The following is a 13,590-nucleotide window of genomic DNA, read 5'->3' as shown; positions in this document are numbered from 1 at the left end:
TCCGTGTGCGTAGGTGGCACACCTGTGGACAGCAGGCGCAGCAGCAGCAGCCCAGTTAATGCCACTGTGCTGCACTAGCAGGACTGGTAGGAAAGGAGCTGGTCGTAATCGTTCTGCGTTACCAAGTGTGGTGGCGTCCTGCACCGACGCCCTATCCCTGCCTACCTCTGGCCTAAAGCTGCAATGGGTTCAACACATGGAGGTGTGCTCTGTCTGAGCATAATAGAAGAATGCGCACCTCCTTGTTGTCTTTTGTGTTTTTTACGCCCCAACCCAGGGTGGACCACAATGCACCTCCAGGAGCCTATAGCAGAGTGCCACATCATCAGTGGCATAACCAGCGGCCTATCCGGAACCGCTACTTCAATGATGACCTCATAGCAGCCACGCCCCAAACACCTCACCAGTCATCGTCTGACGAACAATGATGAGGTGCCAAATCATAGGGGCGGGCCTCTGCGAGCCAGTCCAGAGTGGCCACATCATCAGGACATCTGATACCCTCTGGACTATCATGGACTGCCACCTCACGGACATGGCCAGTGAGTTCCTTAACGGACCTAGCCTCTGATGCACTAAGTGCCTGAGCATGCTCAGTAGCCTGAACAACAGTCTCAGAAAACAGACTATCAGCTTCTGCATGCTCTGTAATCACAACACAGGACTTAGACACGGCACGGAGTCCAAGTACCTGTGCAAAGAGGCTTTTCTCACTAAGTGTGGGAGCATGCTCAGTAGCACGAACTGAGGACTTAGCCTCAGGAATGGCACAGTCATGCTGAGCATGCTCCCTAGGTGAAACACTGGACTTAGGCTGTGTGTGGGGTAAATCGGCACACGCATGCGCACTAGCCGTCTCTCCACACTTATGCGGGCTTTACACGAGACAAGCTATCGTGCGATGCAGTGTCGGGGGTCACGGTTTTCGTGACGCACATCCGGCATCATTCACGACGTCGTCTCGTGTGACACCTCCGAGCGACGCAGAATCGTCACAAATTGTGAGTCGTGTACTCGTTGCTAAGTTTTAAAAAATTGTTTATTTAACATGGCGCCGGTTGTTCATCGTACCCGGGGTAGCACACATTGCTCCGTGTGACACCCCGGGAACGATAAACACAGCTTACCTGCATCCCGCGGCACCTGCCAGCTATGCGGAAGGAAGGAGGTGGGCGGGATGTTTACGTCCTGCTCATCTCCACCCCTCCGCCTCTATTGGCTGGCGGCTGTGTGACGTCGCTGTGACGCCGAACGTCCCTCTCCCGTCAGGGAGAGGATGTTCGCCGCCCACAGCAAGGTCGCTCAGCAGGTAAGTACGTGTGACGGCAGTTTAATGACTTTGTGCGACACGGGCAGCGATTTGCCCGTGACGCACAAACAACGGGGGCGGGTACGATCGCTCTTGCAATCGCACGATAGATCGTAACGTGTAAAGCCCGCATTAGATGTGAAGGAGGAAGCAGCCAGCTGGACACCATGAGGCACGGCCAAAAATGGCAGCTGACACCTGGGCGCAACTGGAACCCCAGCAGGCTGCTTGTGTCTACGGCGGCACCGATTCATAACACCAACTAACAGCCAAAATAAGATGTGTACTTCTTCCTATGAATAATCTGATATGATACCTTTTTTCACGGACACGACCATCCCTACTAAATGTAGATGAGGCACCAAAAGAGCAGGTGCTTCAATGGATCTCAAGTGCTCCATCAAGTGGCCTCTTCTCCACCTTAACTTCAATATCCAAAATACTCCATTCCTCTGTGGTGTCAACCCAATCGCACTTGCTTCCTAACAGCTCTCAAGTTTCCACCAGCCCTGCTGAGTATGGGGTAACAGATGGTTGAGTCTGCAGAGCTGTTCAGTCACACTATAGCATGGGAATCAGAGGTCGTCTCCAAAGCTGCAATGAGTTCAAACAAGGAAATGATCTGCACTGATGCCCAGAAGCTTTGTGAGTCGGATCCAGGCCCCGATGAAGAAGGTTCTGAGCACAATGTACATTCCCAAACTATAAATCCTCCTGGTGGAGACAATGGGGAACATGCTGATGAGACTCAGATACCTGATTGGAACGGCAACTTTACTATTCGGTCAGGGCAGGAAGAGGTTGGCTCGGAGGCGTCAGGACGGGAGGAGTGAAACACACAGGGTGATGATGAGGGTGGAGACCCCACTTACTGTCAAACTACAGTCAGCCAGTAAGATGAGGTCATCAGAGGAGGTGGAGGTGGATGCTACTGACGACGAGGTTAGGTTGCGTCTTCCTTGACAGGGTCAAAGTACTGGAAGCACGTCAACAACTGAATCCTCAGCCACATCTCTGCCTCTCAGCAGAAGTCGTGGTGGCTCTGCAGGTCGCATGGGCTGTAAGTCTTGCCTAGCCTGGGGTGTTATGATCCGGAACCATGGAAGACCACCACAAATCATTGGTAAAAGGTGACAAAAGCATTGCCAACTAATCTGACCGCCATCCCCTTACTAACCATCACAACTAGAAGTAGCCGAGGGGTGAACTAACATCCTGTGCACCGTGAACCCAGCCGGAGAACTAACTATCCTAAAGGAAGGAAAGATGAATAACTCTCTGCCTCAGAAAATAGACAAGAATAGCAAGCCCCCTACATTCAAAGACTGCGGTGATATAGGAAAAACACAATACACAGATAGATGACAGGATTAGCAAAACGTGAGGCCCCCACTGACTAAAATAGGAAAGGACAGGAAAGGGACTGATGGTGGCCAGAGAAAAACCCTGCAAAATTCCAAATTCCTGATAGTACAAAAAGGCCCTCAGATCGCACGATCTGAACTCCGTCCTATACCAGGTGCTTTTGTCATACCAATGAACAGAAAACAAGAATCACAACAAATTCAACAAGCCACAAACACATGGACCCAAAGGAGCTATACTCCAAACAGAACTGCAGGGAGTTCCCCAGCCAAGCAACTGAGGGGGAAAATCCCTGCATGCAAATAAACTGAAAACAACCACAGCAAATGACAAACCCAGGTAAGAGCAAAAGAACCAAACAATAAATAAAGAGCAAGCACTTATCTGGGGTAGATGTGGTGTGGAGCAGAATGAAGCAGGCTGGTGATACAAAGAACAACTGACATCCGGCATAGCCTGCTAACAGACCAGGATTTAAATAAGCAGAGAGTTAGCAAAGGAAATGCCCATTGCACAACACACCTGGTCCAAGTCCAAACCATTCCTGGCCACCAGAGGGAGCCTCCCAGCAGCCAAAACATAACTAACATTCACAACACTGGGGCTTTTTTTACATTGCAAAAGATCACCCAAGTCATGTCATCTGTAAGATTTGTCACCAATCTCTAAGTAGAGGCCAAAAACTCACTACTTTGAGTACTTCGTCCATAAACTGTCACATGGATATGAAGTGATAGCGTGAGGGTGTATTGATGAGCTTTATCCACTGTGAATGCAACATGCTTATTTGCCGTTCATTGTATGCATTGTTGCAGACTTCCCACAAGGGGCAGCTGTTTTTTTGCATCTGCCTTTGACTGTTTGGTCACTATAGCAATAGCAAACCAGTCTTCGGCTGTGGACTTGGAGACCGGGCTAGGTGTCTGTGAACTGAAGGAAAAGCTAAAGGTGTGCATTACAGCAAGGAGCCACCGCGGAAACACTTGGGTGGATTGTGAGGAGCCTCGTGTTGGAGTTTGGTGAGGAAGACCGTAACGCCTGTGAGCAGCATCCTGTGCCGGAGACAGACATTCTACCAGTGCTGTCTATACTGTTTACCGTGAGAGGATCGTAAACTATGTATTTATGCCAACTGGACACCACAGTACCCAGGTACGGTAGGCTGGGCCCAGACAGTAATGCGTGCACGCAACACTTTGTTTTGTTAACAAAACACATATCTGTTCTGCTTAGGCAGACTATATAGACAATAAGACTTGCTGCTTCTGGTCTGTCAATTTGTTAGTTACAGTTAAAATCCTAGAGGGACAGCAACACATCTTTGCATTGACTGTTGCTTTACAAGATTTCCAGGACTGTGTTGCTGAGCTGTGTGGTTTGACTTACTACTGTTATCATCTGCCTTATCTGTGAGGCTTCAGCTAACAAGGGTATTAAGGGGGGGTTAATGGGTTTTGTCTATGTTTAGGTAGATAAGTTGTAAGCTCTTGTGATGCGCCACTGGTAAGTCGTGTTCGCGCGCGCACACACACACAATTACTACTGCTACGCAGAGGGATTACCAGGTAGTAGGCAACAGTTTAGACAGTATTTTGGTTAGGCAAAGGTTGGTGAGAAGGGGGTATAAATCGCCCTTACGAGTGTCGCAGCATAGGTGTGTAGGCTTTTGGACTTGTGAATAGATTGTTCTATTCTTTCAGTTTTATGCATGGTCCTTATTGTTTGTTTTGGGAAAGTTAAACAATCATTTATCAACCCAACTGCCTAGAGTCCTTTTCCTGTTGCGTGGTTTTGCTGTATACTGCGAAGCCCACCGTGTACACGACTTTAAGTGAAGCATAAATCTATATGGAAGGGTCACTATGCTACAATGCGGCCTAGCGGGGCGGTACAACCACCATCTGCCCCATCAATGGCATCTGCGTGCTCTTCATCCTCTGTGACTGTGGGGACAGCAGTCACACATGCTTTTTGATGCTGACCTTCCACCCCTTTACCCGCAACAGGCAGTGTGATTGGCAGGTCGTCAGTTGTTTTTGAAGTGGAAACAGCTGCTGGTGTTGAGCTCCCTCAGCCATCGAGAGAACCACCTTTGGATGAAGGCAACATCATATCCACGCCTGCACCTTCATCACAGATTGGCTGGACTACCTGCAGTTAAAAATTACGTAGCAGAAATGGAGAGGTGGTGTACAATGCAGAGTTGGTCTAGCTTTATTGACAGCTGAAGAACCAGCCCTGAATATCACAGACAATGAAACTATGCCCCTAAAAGTGTCAGCACTTTTTGCAATAAATTGCGTAGCTAAAATGGACAGGTGTGTAGAATGCACAGTTGGTGTACCTTGCTTGACAGCAGAGGAACCCTAAGTTAGTATCCCAGACAATTTTAGTATGCCCCTAAAAGTGGCAGCACTTTTAGCAATTACAATTGAAAAGCAAAAATGGACAGGTGTGTAGAATGCACAGGTGCTGTAGCTAGTTTGTCAGCAGAGAAAGCCTCACTTTCTATCCCTGCCAATGAAACAGTGCCCCAAGGAATTGCTTGAGCTGATTTAGCCAGATGCTGTGATATAAACCCCTGCCCAGCGCTGGCACAGACCTGCCTAGCAAAAATGGCTATGAACGGCTGTAATGTAGCCCTGTAAAGGGATGAAATGACAAGTAGTCCCTAATCCCTAAAGCAATGTGTAGATTGCACTGTATGTCTATAGCGCACACAGCAGCAGCGGGAGCGGTGACTGTCACCCACCCACAGCAGAGAGATAAAGGCGGCGACGGGGAAAATGGCCGGGTCTTATAGGGCAAAGACATGTGACATACACAGCCAATGACACATGCCCTTGCTTGTTTGGCAAAAATCCACTTTGGTGTGTGTGTGTGTGATTAGCCGACAGCCTGGGCTGCCCCACTGTACGCGCGGTTTGGGGGGGGGGGGGGGGAACTGATGGCAATCGCCATTATTTCAGCAATCAACAGTAGCACTGATCTAAACCCCTTCCCCCCGCACTATACGCTGAATTTTGATAATATCATGATTGACAGTGACTCACAGTATTACAGTGAAAAGCCAGCTAGTAACTAGCTACGCTTTTTGGTGATGGAATGTAACTCGAACTGACAAACTTGAAGCAAATCACCCACCGAAAATCACTCGAATTTGAAATTGGCGAACCGTTCGAATCGAACATCGCTCAACTCTACTTCTAACACACTAGCCTATACATCTGAGTTGCAGCACAGAAATAAACAGGTCAATAAATTGCTCCTCCTGCATGGATCCTCAGTCCATACGCTGAACAGAATTTATGGCAAGGTGAAGTTTTTTTAATTTGTCAGTCATTACGTGGATTGGGAAGGCTGTATGGGCATCATACTGTGTAAGGGACTGTGGCGGCATGATATGATGTGTGGGTGCTATGGGATCATCATACTATGTGAGTGGGCATCATACTGTGAATGGGGAGCTGTGGATTGCATCATACTGTGTGGGGGGCTGTGGAGATATACTGTGTGGAGGGAACTGTGGGGGACAATCATGGTGTGTGGGTGTGTGTGTGTGTTGTTCGTCATGCTGTGTTGGGATGAGCTTGTGGGAGCCATCATATGCTATGGTGTAATCACTGTGTGAGGAAGATGGCATCATACTGTGGTGGGGGAGGATTATATAGCATGGGTGGGAGAGAGCTGTAGGGACATCATACTATGTGTGGGATGCAGTGGGGTCACCACACCGTGCGCAGAAGCTATGGGCAATCATACTGTATGCGGAAGAAGTGTGGGCTATAATACAGAGTGTGGTAAAGCTGTGGGGGCATCATGCTGTGTGGGGATGCTGTGGGAAGCATTATATACTGTGTAGGAGGTTGTGGGGGTTTTGTTTGTGATGAACTTGAGAGCATCATACGGTGTGTGGGGAAGCTCTGGAAGTATTATTCTGAGTGGGTAAGCGTAGGAGTTTCATACTGTGTCTGGGTAAGCTGGGTAACATCATACTGTCTGTGGGGAAGCTGCGGGTATCATACCACTTGTGATGACCATGGGAGCATAATACTGTGTGTGGGGAAAGCTGTGTGGGTATTATACTGTGGGGAAGGTAGCATTATCCTGTGTGAAAGGCTGTAGGGGTTTCTAAGTCTGTGTGGAGAAGCTGGGAAGCATCATACCGGGTGTAGGTAAACTGGAAGGTAGCATACTATTTTTTGATGGGCTGGGGAGCATACTGTGTGGGGAAAGCTGTGAGGGTATTATATTGAGTGTGGTGAGCTAAAGAGGTATAATACAGTTTATGGGGAGCCATGGGAGCATCACACTGTGTAAGGAAGCTGTGGGGGCATCATAATGTATGTAGTGAGCCTTGGGAGCATTATACAGTGTAGGTGGAGATATTGATCAGGGTACATACATACTGTATAAACATACATACAGTATATTATACAAGTGCATCTCAATAAATTAGACTATCAAAAAGTTAATTTATTTCAGTAATTCAATACAAAAAGGGAAACGCATATACAACCCCTAGCAAAAATTATGGAATCACCTGGCTCTGAGGATGTTCATTCAGTTGTTTACTTTTTTTTTTTTTATTAAAACAAAAGCAGATCACAGACATGGCACAAAACTAAAGTCATTTCAAATGGCAACTTTCTGGCTTTAAGAAACACTAAGGCCTTGTGCCCACAGGGCGTTTTATAGCGTTTTTTTCTAGCGTTTTTCATTGCTTTTTTTAATTCATAAAAGCAAGGAAAAAGCATCCCAGCAAAGTCTATGAGAATCGGGACTTGCTGTGCCCACGTTGCTTCTTTTTCAGTTGCTTTTTTTCTTGCTGAAAAAAAGAAGAAACATGTCAATTGTTTTAGCATCTTTTTCCTGCTTTTTTCCCCCAATTGACTTCAATGGAGTAGGGAAAAAAGCAGGAAAAAACGCATGTGTAATGCCCACGTTACTTTATATTTTATGCGTTTGGGCGTTTTTAGGGAGAAAAGAAAGCTATGGCTATGTAGATTCCTTAATAGAAGAATGCCACATAGCCAGTGTGGGCAGCTATTTCCTTATCTCCCATTGTTTACCGAGACACCTCTGCAGGGACCCCCGCTGACATCATAAGGTAAAGAGTTCATCCCAGCGGGGGATCTCCAGGAAATCCCACAGTAATCCTCCTGTATGAATTGTATTCAACTCCTGACATCCCCTAACTTGTACAGCGAAATGTCCCAGTAAACAATGCAGGGACCCCCCGCTGACGTCACAAGGTAAAGAATTCATCCCAGCGGGGATCTCCAGGAATGCGGGGGGGCATTCCTCGGTAATCCCCCTGCATGAATTGCATTCACCTTGTGACATCCATGAACTTCCCTGCAGGGACCTGTGGTGGTAAACAATGCAGGGACCCCCGCTGATGTCACAAGGTAAATAGTTCATCCCAGCGGGGGATCTCCAGGAAACCACAGATATTCATCCTTAATTAATTGTATTCACCTCCTGACATCCCCGGACTTCCCTGCAGAGAGATGTCCTGGTAAAACACCTCAAGAATACTGAATGCCTGGTGCACAGCCTATGCAACATAAATGCAGGCAACCCCCGTTGACGTCCAAGTGAAACCCCGAAAAACCCCAGTGATCCTCAAGCATGAGCTGTGTTCATCTTGTGCCGTGCACCAGGCATTCAGTATTCTTGTGGTGTTTTACGACACCACTCTACAGGGAGGTCTGGGGATGTCACAAGGTGAATACAGTTCATGTAGGAGGATCACCGGGGTTTCCTGGAGATCCGCCGCTGGGATGAACTCTGCACCTTACTCATCGCTCTGCAGACTCCCGAGTCACGTCCGATGGGCTCCAGGACCCGCCGGTAAGCAGCTGATTGTTTACGTCCAGCAGTGAAAAGCCTGTCGGCTTTTTAACAAGCAGATTATGAATCAGCTGATCTTGCTGGACGTAAACGATCAGATGATAATATCAGGTGACAGCATCAGCTGCTTACCGGCGGGTCCTGGAGCCCATGGGCCTTTTAGACAATCACCTGATGTGTAATCTGATTCAGGTTCTTGAACCTGTGTCAGGTTCAAAGACCTGAATCCAATATCATCTAATCGGAAGGCAAACCAATCAGATCTGATCAGTTTGTCTTCTGATCAGATGATATTGGATCTGGATTGGACAAGGCGGGACCCTCGACCCAGGACTATGGCGGAGGGGAGTTCTTTAGTTCAATAAAGATGGAGTCACTAATTGTTTTGTGTTTTATTTCTAATAAAAAATACTTTTCTCTGTGTTGTGATTTTTTTATCTTTACTACAGATTCATGGTGGCTATGTTTAATATTTTATAACAGCTTGCAGTCTCTGAGGCATGGACTTAATGAGTGACAAACAGTACTCTTCATCAATCCGGCTCCAACTTTCTCTGATTGCTGTTGCCAGATCAGCTTTGCAGGTTGGAGCCTTGTCATGGACAATTTTCTTCAACTTCCACCAAAGATTTTCAATTGGATTGAGATCCAAACTATATGCAGACCATGTCATTGACCTTATGGGTCTTCTTTCAAGGAATGTTTTCACAGTTTTTGCTCTATGGCAGGATGCATTATCATCTTGATAAATGATTTCATCATCCCCAAACAGTCTTTCAATTGATGGGCATTTATTGAAGATGTAATGACAGCCATCTCCACAGTGCCTTTACCTGACATGCAGCCCCATATCATCAATGACTGGAAATGTATATGTTCTCTTCAGGCAGTCATCTTTTTATTGTTTAGATTTTTTGTATGTAAATCCCATTTCCTTTAGGTGGTTTCTTACAGTTTGGTCACAGACATTGACTCCAGTTACTCCCATTCGTTCATTTGTTTTGTTGTGAATTTCCTGTGTTGGAGACATATTGCTGTAAGTTTCCTGTCTTGATACTTTGAGGTCTTCCTTGGTCTACCAGTATGTTTGCCTTATAAACATGGGAAGGTTGTTAATTTGGTCCAGATTTTAGACACAGCTGACTGTGAACAACCAACAACTTTTGAAACATTGCATGATGATTTACCCTCTTAAGAGTTTGATAATCCTCTCCTTTGTTTCAATTGACATCTCTCGTGTTGGAGCCATGATTCATGTCAGTCCACTTGGTGCAACAGCTCTCCAAGGTGTGATCACTCCTTTTTAAATGCAGACTAACAAGCAGATCTTATTTTATGCAGATGTTAGTTTGGGGAATTTAAATTTACAGGGAGATTCCATATTTTTCCCTCATAATTGAGTGATTCCATAATTTTTCCCCGGTTGGTCTTGAAAAGTAACCGTTACTGGCTAGCACATTATGTTTTCACGATTTTTTCTTAGTGTTACTTAAAGCCATAAAGTTGCCATGTGAAATGACTTTAGTTTTGTGCCATGTCTGTGATCTCCTTTTTTTTTTTTTTTTTAACCCCTTCAGCCCCGGGGCACTTTCCGTTTTTGCGTTTTTGTTTTTTGCTCCCCTTCTTCCGAGAGCCGTAACTTTTTTATTTTTCTGTCAATCTTGCCATATGAGGGCTTGTTTTTTGCGGGACAAGTTGTACTTTTAAATGAAACCATAAGTTTTACCATATGGTGTACTGGAAAGCAGCAAAAAAATTCCAAGTGTGGAAAAATTGCAAAAAAAGTGTGATGGCACAATAGTTTTTGGGATGTTTTATTCACGGTGTTCACTATATGGTAAAACTGATGTGTAGGTATGATGCCTGAGGTCGGTGCGAGTTTGTAGACACCAAACATGTATAGATTTACTTGTATCTAAAGGGGTTAAAAAAATTCACACGTTTGTCCAATAAAAGTGGCGCATGTTTTGCGCCATTTTCCGAAACACGTAGCGTTATTTTTTGGGATCTATGGCTCAGTGACTGCTTATTTTTGCGTCTCGAGCTGATGTTTCTAATGGTAGCATTTTTGCGCAGATGCTACGTTTTGATCGCCTGTTATTGCATTTTGCGTAAAACTTGCGGCGACCAAAAAACGTAATTTTGGCGTTTGGTAAACGGCGTAGTGGCAAAAAAATTCCAATCAGATTAATTGATTTTATATTTTGATAGATCGGGCATTTCTGAACGCGGCGATACCAAATATGTGTATATTTATTTATTTTTTAACCCTTTAATTTTCAATGGGGGGAAAGGGGGATGATTTGAACTTTTAGGTTTGTTTTTTTTTTATTTTTTAAAACTTTTTTTTAATTTTTTTATTTTATTTTACTAGTCCCCCTAGGGGGCTATAGCGATCAGCAATCCGATTGCTGATCGCTATCTGCTGATCACAGCTATACCGCTGTAAAGAGCAGAAATAGTCACTTTCTTTTTTCCTCTGCTCCGTGCCGAGGAAGAATGAAAGTGAAACTTCATAGCATCAGGCGTCATCACATGACCCTGTGCTACTATGGCAACCACCGAACGTCACGTGAGCACTCATGTGACGTCCGGAGGGGGCGGCGGTAAGTAAAAAACATGGCCGCGCGCATATAGATCTCGCTGCCAGACTTTGGCAGCGAGATCTAAGGGGTTAATGTTCTGTGTGTAATGCGATTCCACTCGGAACATGTAGGCACACATGTCAGCTGTTGAAAACAGCTGATATGTGTGCCGATCCACGCCGCCTGCCCGCGGCAGGGGGCGGGGCTTACCGGGACACTATCCATGACGGAAAGATCCGTCCATGGTCGTGAAGGGGTTAAACAAAAGTAGTAAACAACTGAATGAACATCCTCAGAACCAGGTGATTCCATAATTTTTTCCAGGGGTTTTATTATATAGTCATTACAGAGTGATCTATATCAAGTGTTTATTTCTGTTCATGTTGATGATTATGGCTTATAGCCAATGAAAACCCAAAAGTCATTATCTTATATAATATTCTAATTTTCTAAGATGGTGCTGCCCTTAAGCAGACAGCGCGGCACATATTGATTGAGTCCGGTTACGTGGGACACAGTTGGTAAGTGTGTTTTGGTGGATTTGCCGCTCTTTGTTCTATGTAATTGGATTGTGGGCTTATGTTTATTTATCTCATTCTTTACAGTCCGCTGTAATTAACTTCCCCTTTTTATAACCATACCCCTTTACTAGCCTTGATTTGATTTTAGACCACCTATTTAACATTGTGTATATACTGTATAATTTTTATCTTAGGCCTCAACCTCGCCATATTTGCCACACGTTTCACCTCTTAACCTGTACCTGAACCTATTCTATACAACACGCAGGTAAATTTATCCATATAGTGTTCTAACTTCATTTAAACACTGTACACCATATCATAATACCTGTCAATTTTTTTACACTCACAGCCCTCCTCTTTTCATTTTACAGGTCCTACACCGACCCACCTCCCTGCCCGGACATCTGGAGCTTGGCATTTTCAATTGATATTTTTAGACAAAATATTTTTTAATTATCTAATTTTAAGAAATTAATAAACATTTTTTATTTCACATACCTTTCCTCATTTATGGTGCAAATTACACTTTCTAACTAGATTTACTTTATTTACTACAGACCTTACCTAGTCTTCCACATCCTTTTCCCATTCTAATTAGTAGTGCGGTAGTTTTATATTCTATTTTCTTAGTTTTTATATTATAATGACAATGGTCCTGATGATTTTTTCTGACTATTTGGTTGGCCATTTAATACTCCTTTTCTTTTGCCTTCTATTGATGCCTTTATGGAGTGGCCGTACTTTATTTCTATTATATACCCCATCTGTCACCTTGAAATTTTTGATTGTAACTGTTTTACTGTGTATTCCCACAGCTTATTCTATGGGACAGATGGAGACAGCACGTGAAAACACGTGGCGGAGTAAATTGGAACAGGTCTTTTGTGATGACCCAGAGAATGTTATGATGTATAATTCTAGAGAGACAGACGTATTGATTGAGAAGCTGAAGTTCACGCTGAACCATAAGACACGGGTGTGGTGGAACAAGGCGTTTATGGAGAGATATTTGGCGAAAAATCTAATACCTAGGGGACTGCGGAACCAAGTATTCCCATCCTTCCATGTGGAGGATGATGGGATTAAGAAAGAATGGGAGGACTTTGCGACAAATTGCTCCAGGGGTTTTATGAACCTCCTGGTAAGAATTAATGAAGGAACACTCACCCAGCTTGACGGTACAATTGAGGAGTTGAAAAAAGATCTGTCCTCCAAATTATCGGATGACTCCCTAAAAAAACTGAATGAGGAATTGGAGAAATCTTTCTCCAGATGGGAGAAGGAGATTATTGATGTAAAAACAAAAAAATATAAGAGGGATTCGGGAGACTTTAGGAGTAATTCCGTCTATAGGTGGAAAAATCCTCAGAAATTTAATAAGAAAAAGAAAATGGCGGTTAATTTGGATCATTCTAAGTCTCTCTCAGCCTCCTCCCTCTCCTCCTTGGATGAGGATCTTCTGTCCAAAAGGAGTCTTGTGACCCCCTTGACTGGTAGATGGGATAATAGTAAATACAAACAAGTAGGTCCGACCTCCTCGAAGAGGAAGATTACTCCTCCTGCACCGGTGGAGAAAAAAAGTAAAAACAAGGATAACAATCTCGAGGTGATTAACCTTTCGAACATCTCACTATCCAAACCCCAATTGGAGGTGTTGGAACTAGGGTTGTCTTTTGTGCCTAATATGAAATTTGATTATTTCACAGCACTAAAAGACCTGAATTTATTCTCACGGAAGTTGGTCCTTCAGAAATTACATTCCCAGCGGGACTTGAGAGTGAATCAATTGGAGACATCAACAATGGATAATATGGAAACGTCAGAAGAGTTGGATGATGACCTTCCCTCGACATCTGGAGGTAAAATTCCCTATTCTATCTGTCCACGTTCGACCACGTTCCCCCCTTTTTCACTTTGTCCTGCGGTTGACATTTTTCACAAATTAGTGTCC

Source organism: Anomaloglossus baeobatrachus, chromosome 4 (assembly GCF_048569485.1).
Source record: "Anomaloglossus baeobatrachus isolate aAnoBae1 chromosome 4, aAnoBae1.hap1, whole genome shotgun sequence".
In the NCBI taxonomy this organism is placed as follows: Eukaryota; Metazoa; Chordata; class Amphibia; order Anura; family Aromobatidae; genus Anomaloglossus; species Anomaloglossus baeobatrachus.
Note: the sequence above shows the minus strand (reverse complement) of the source record.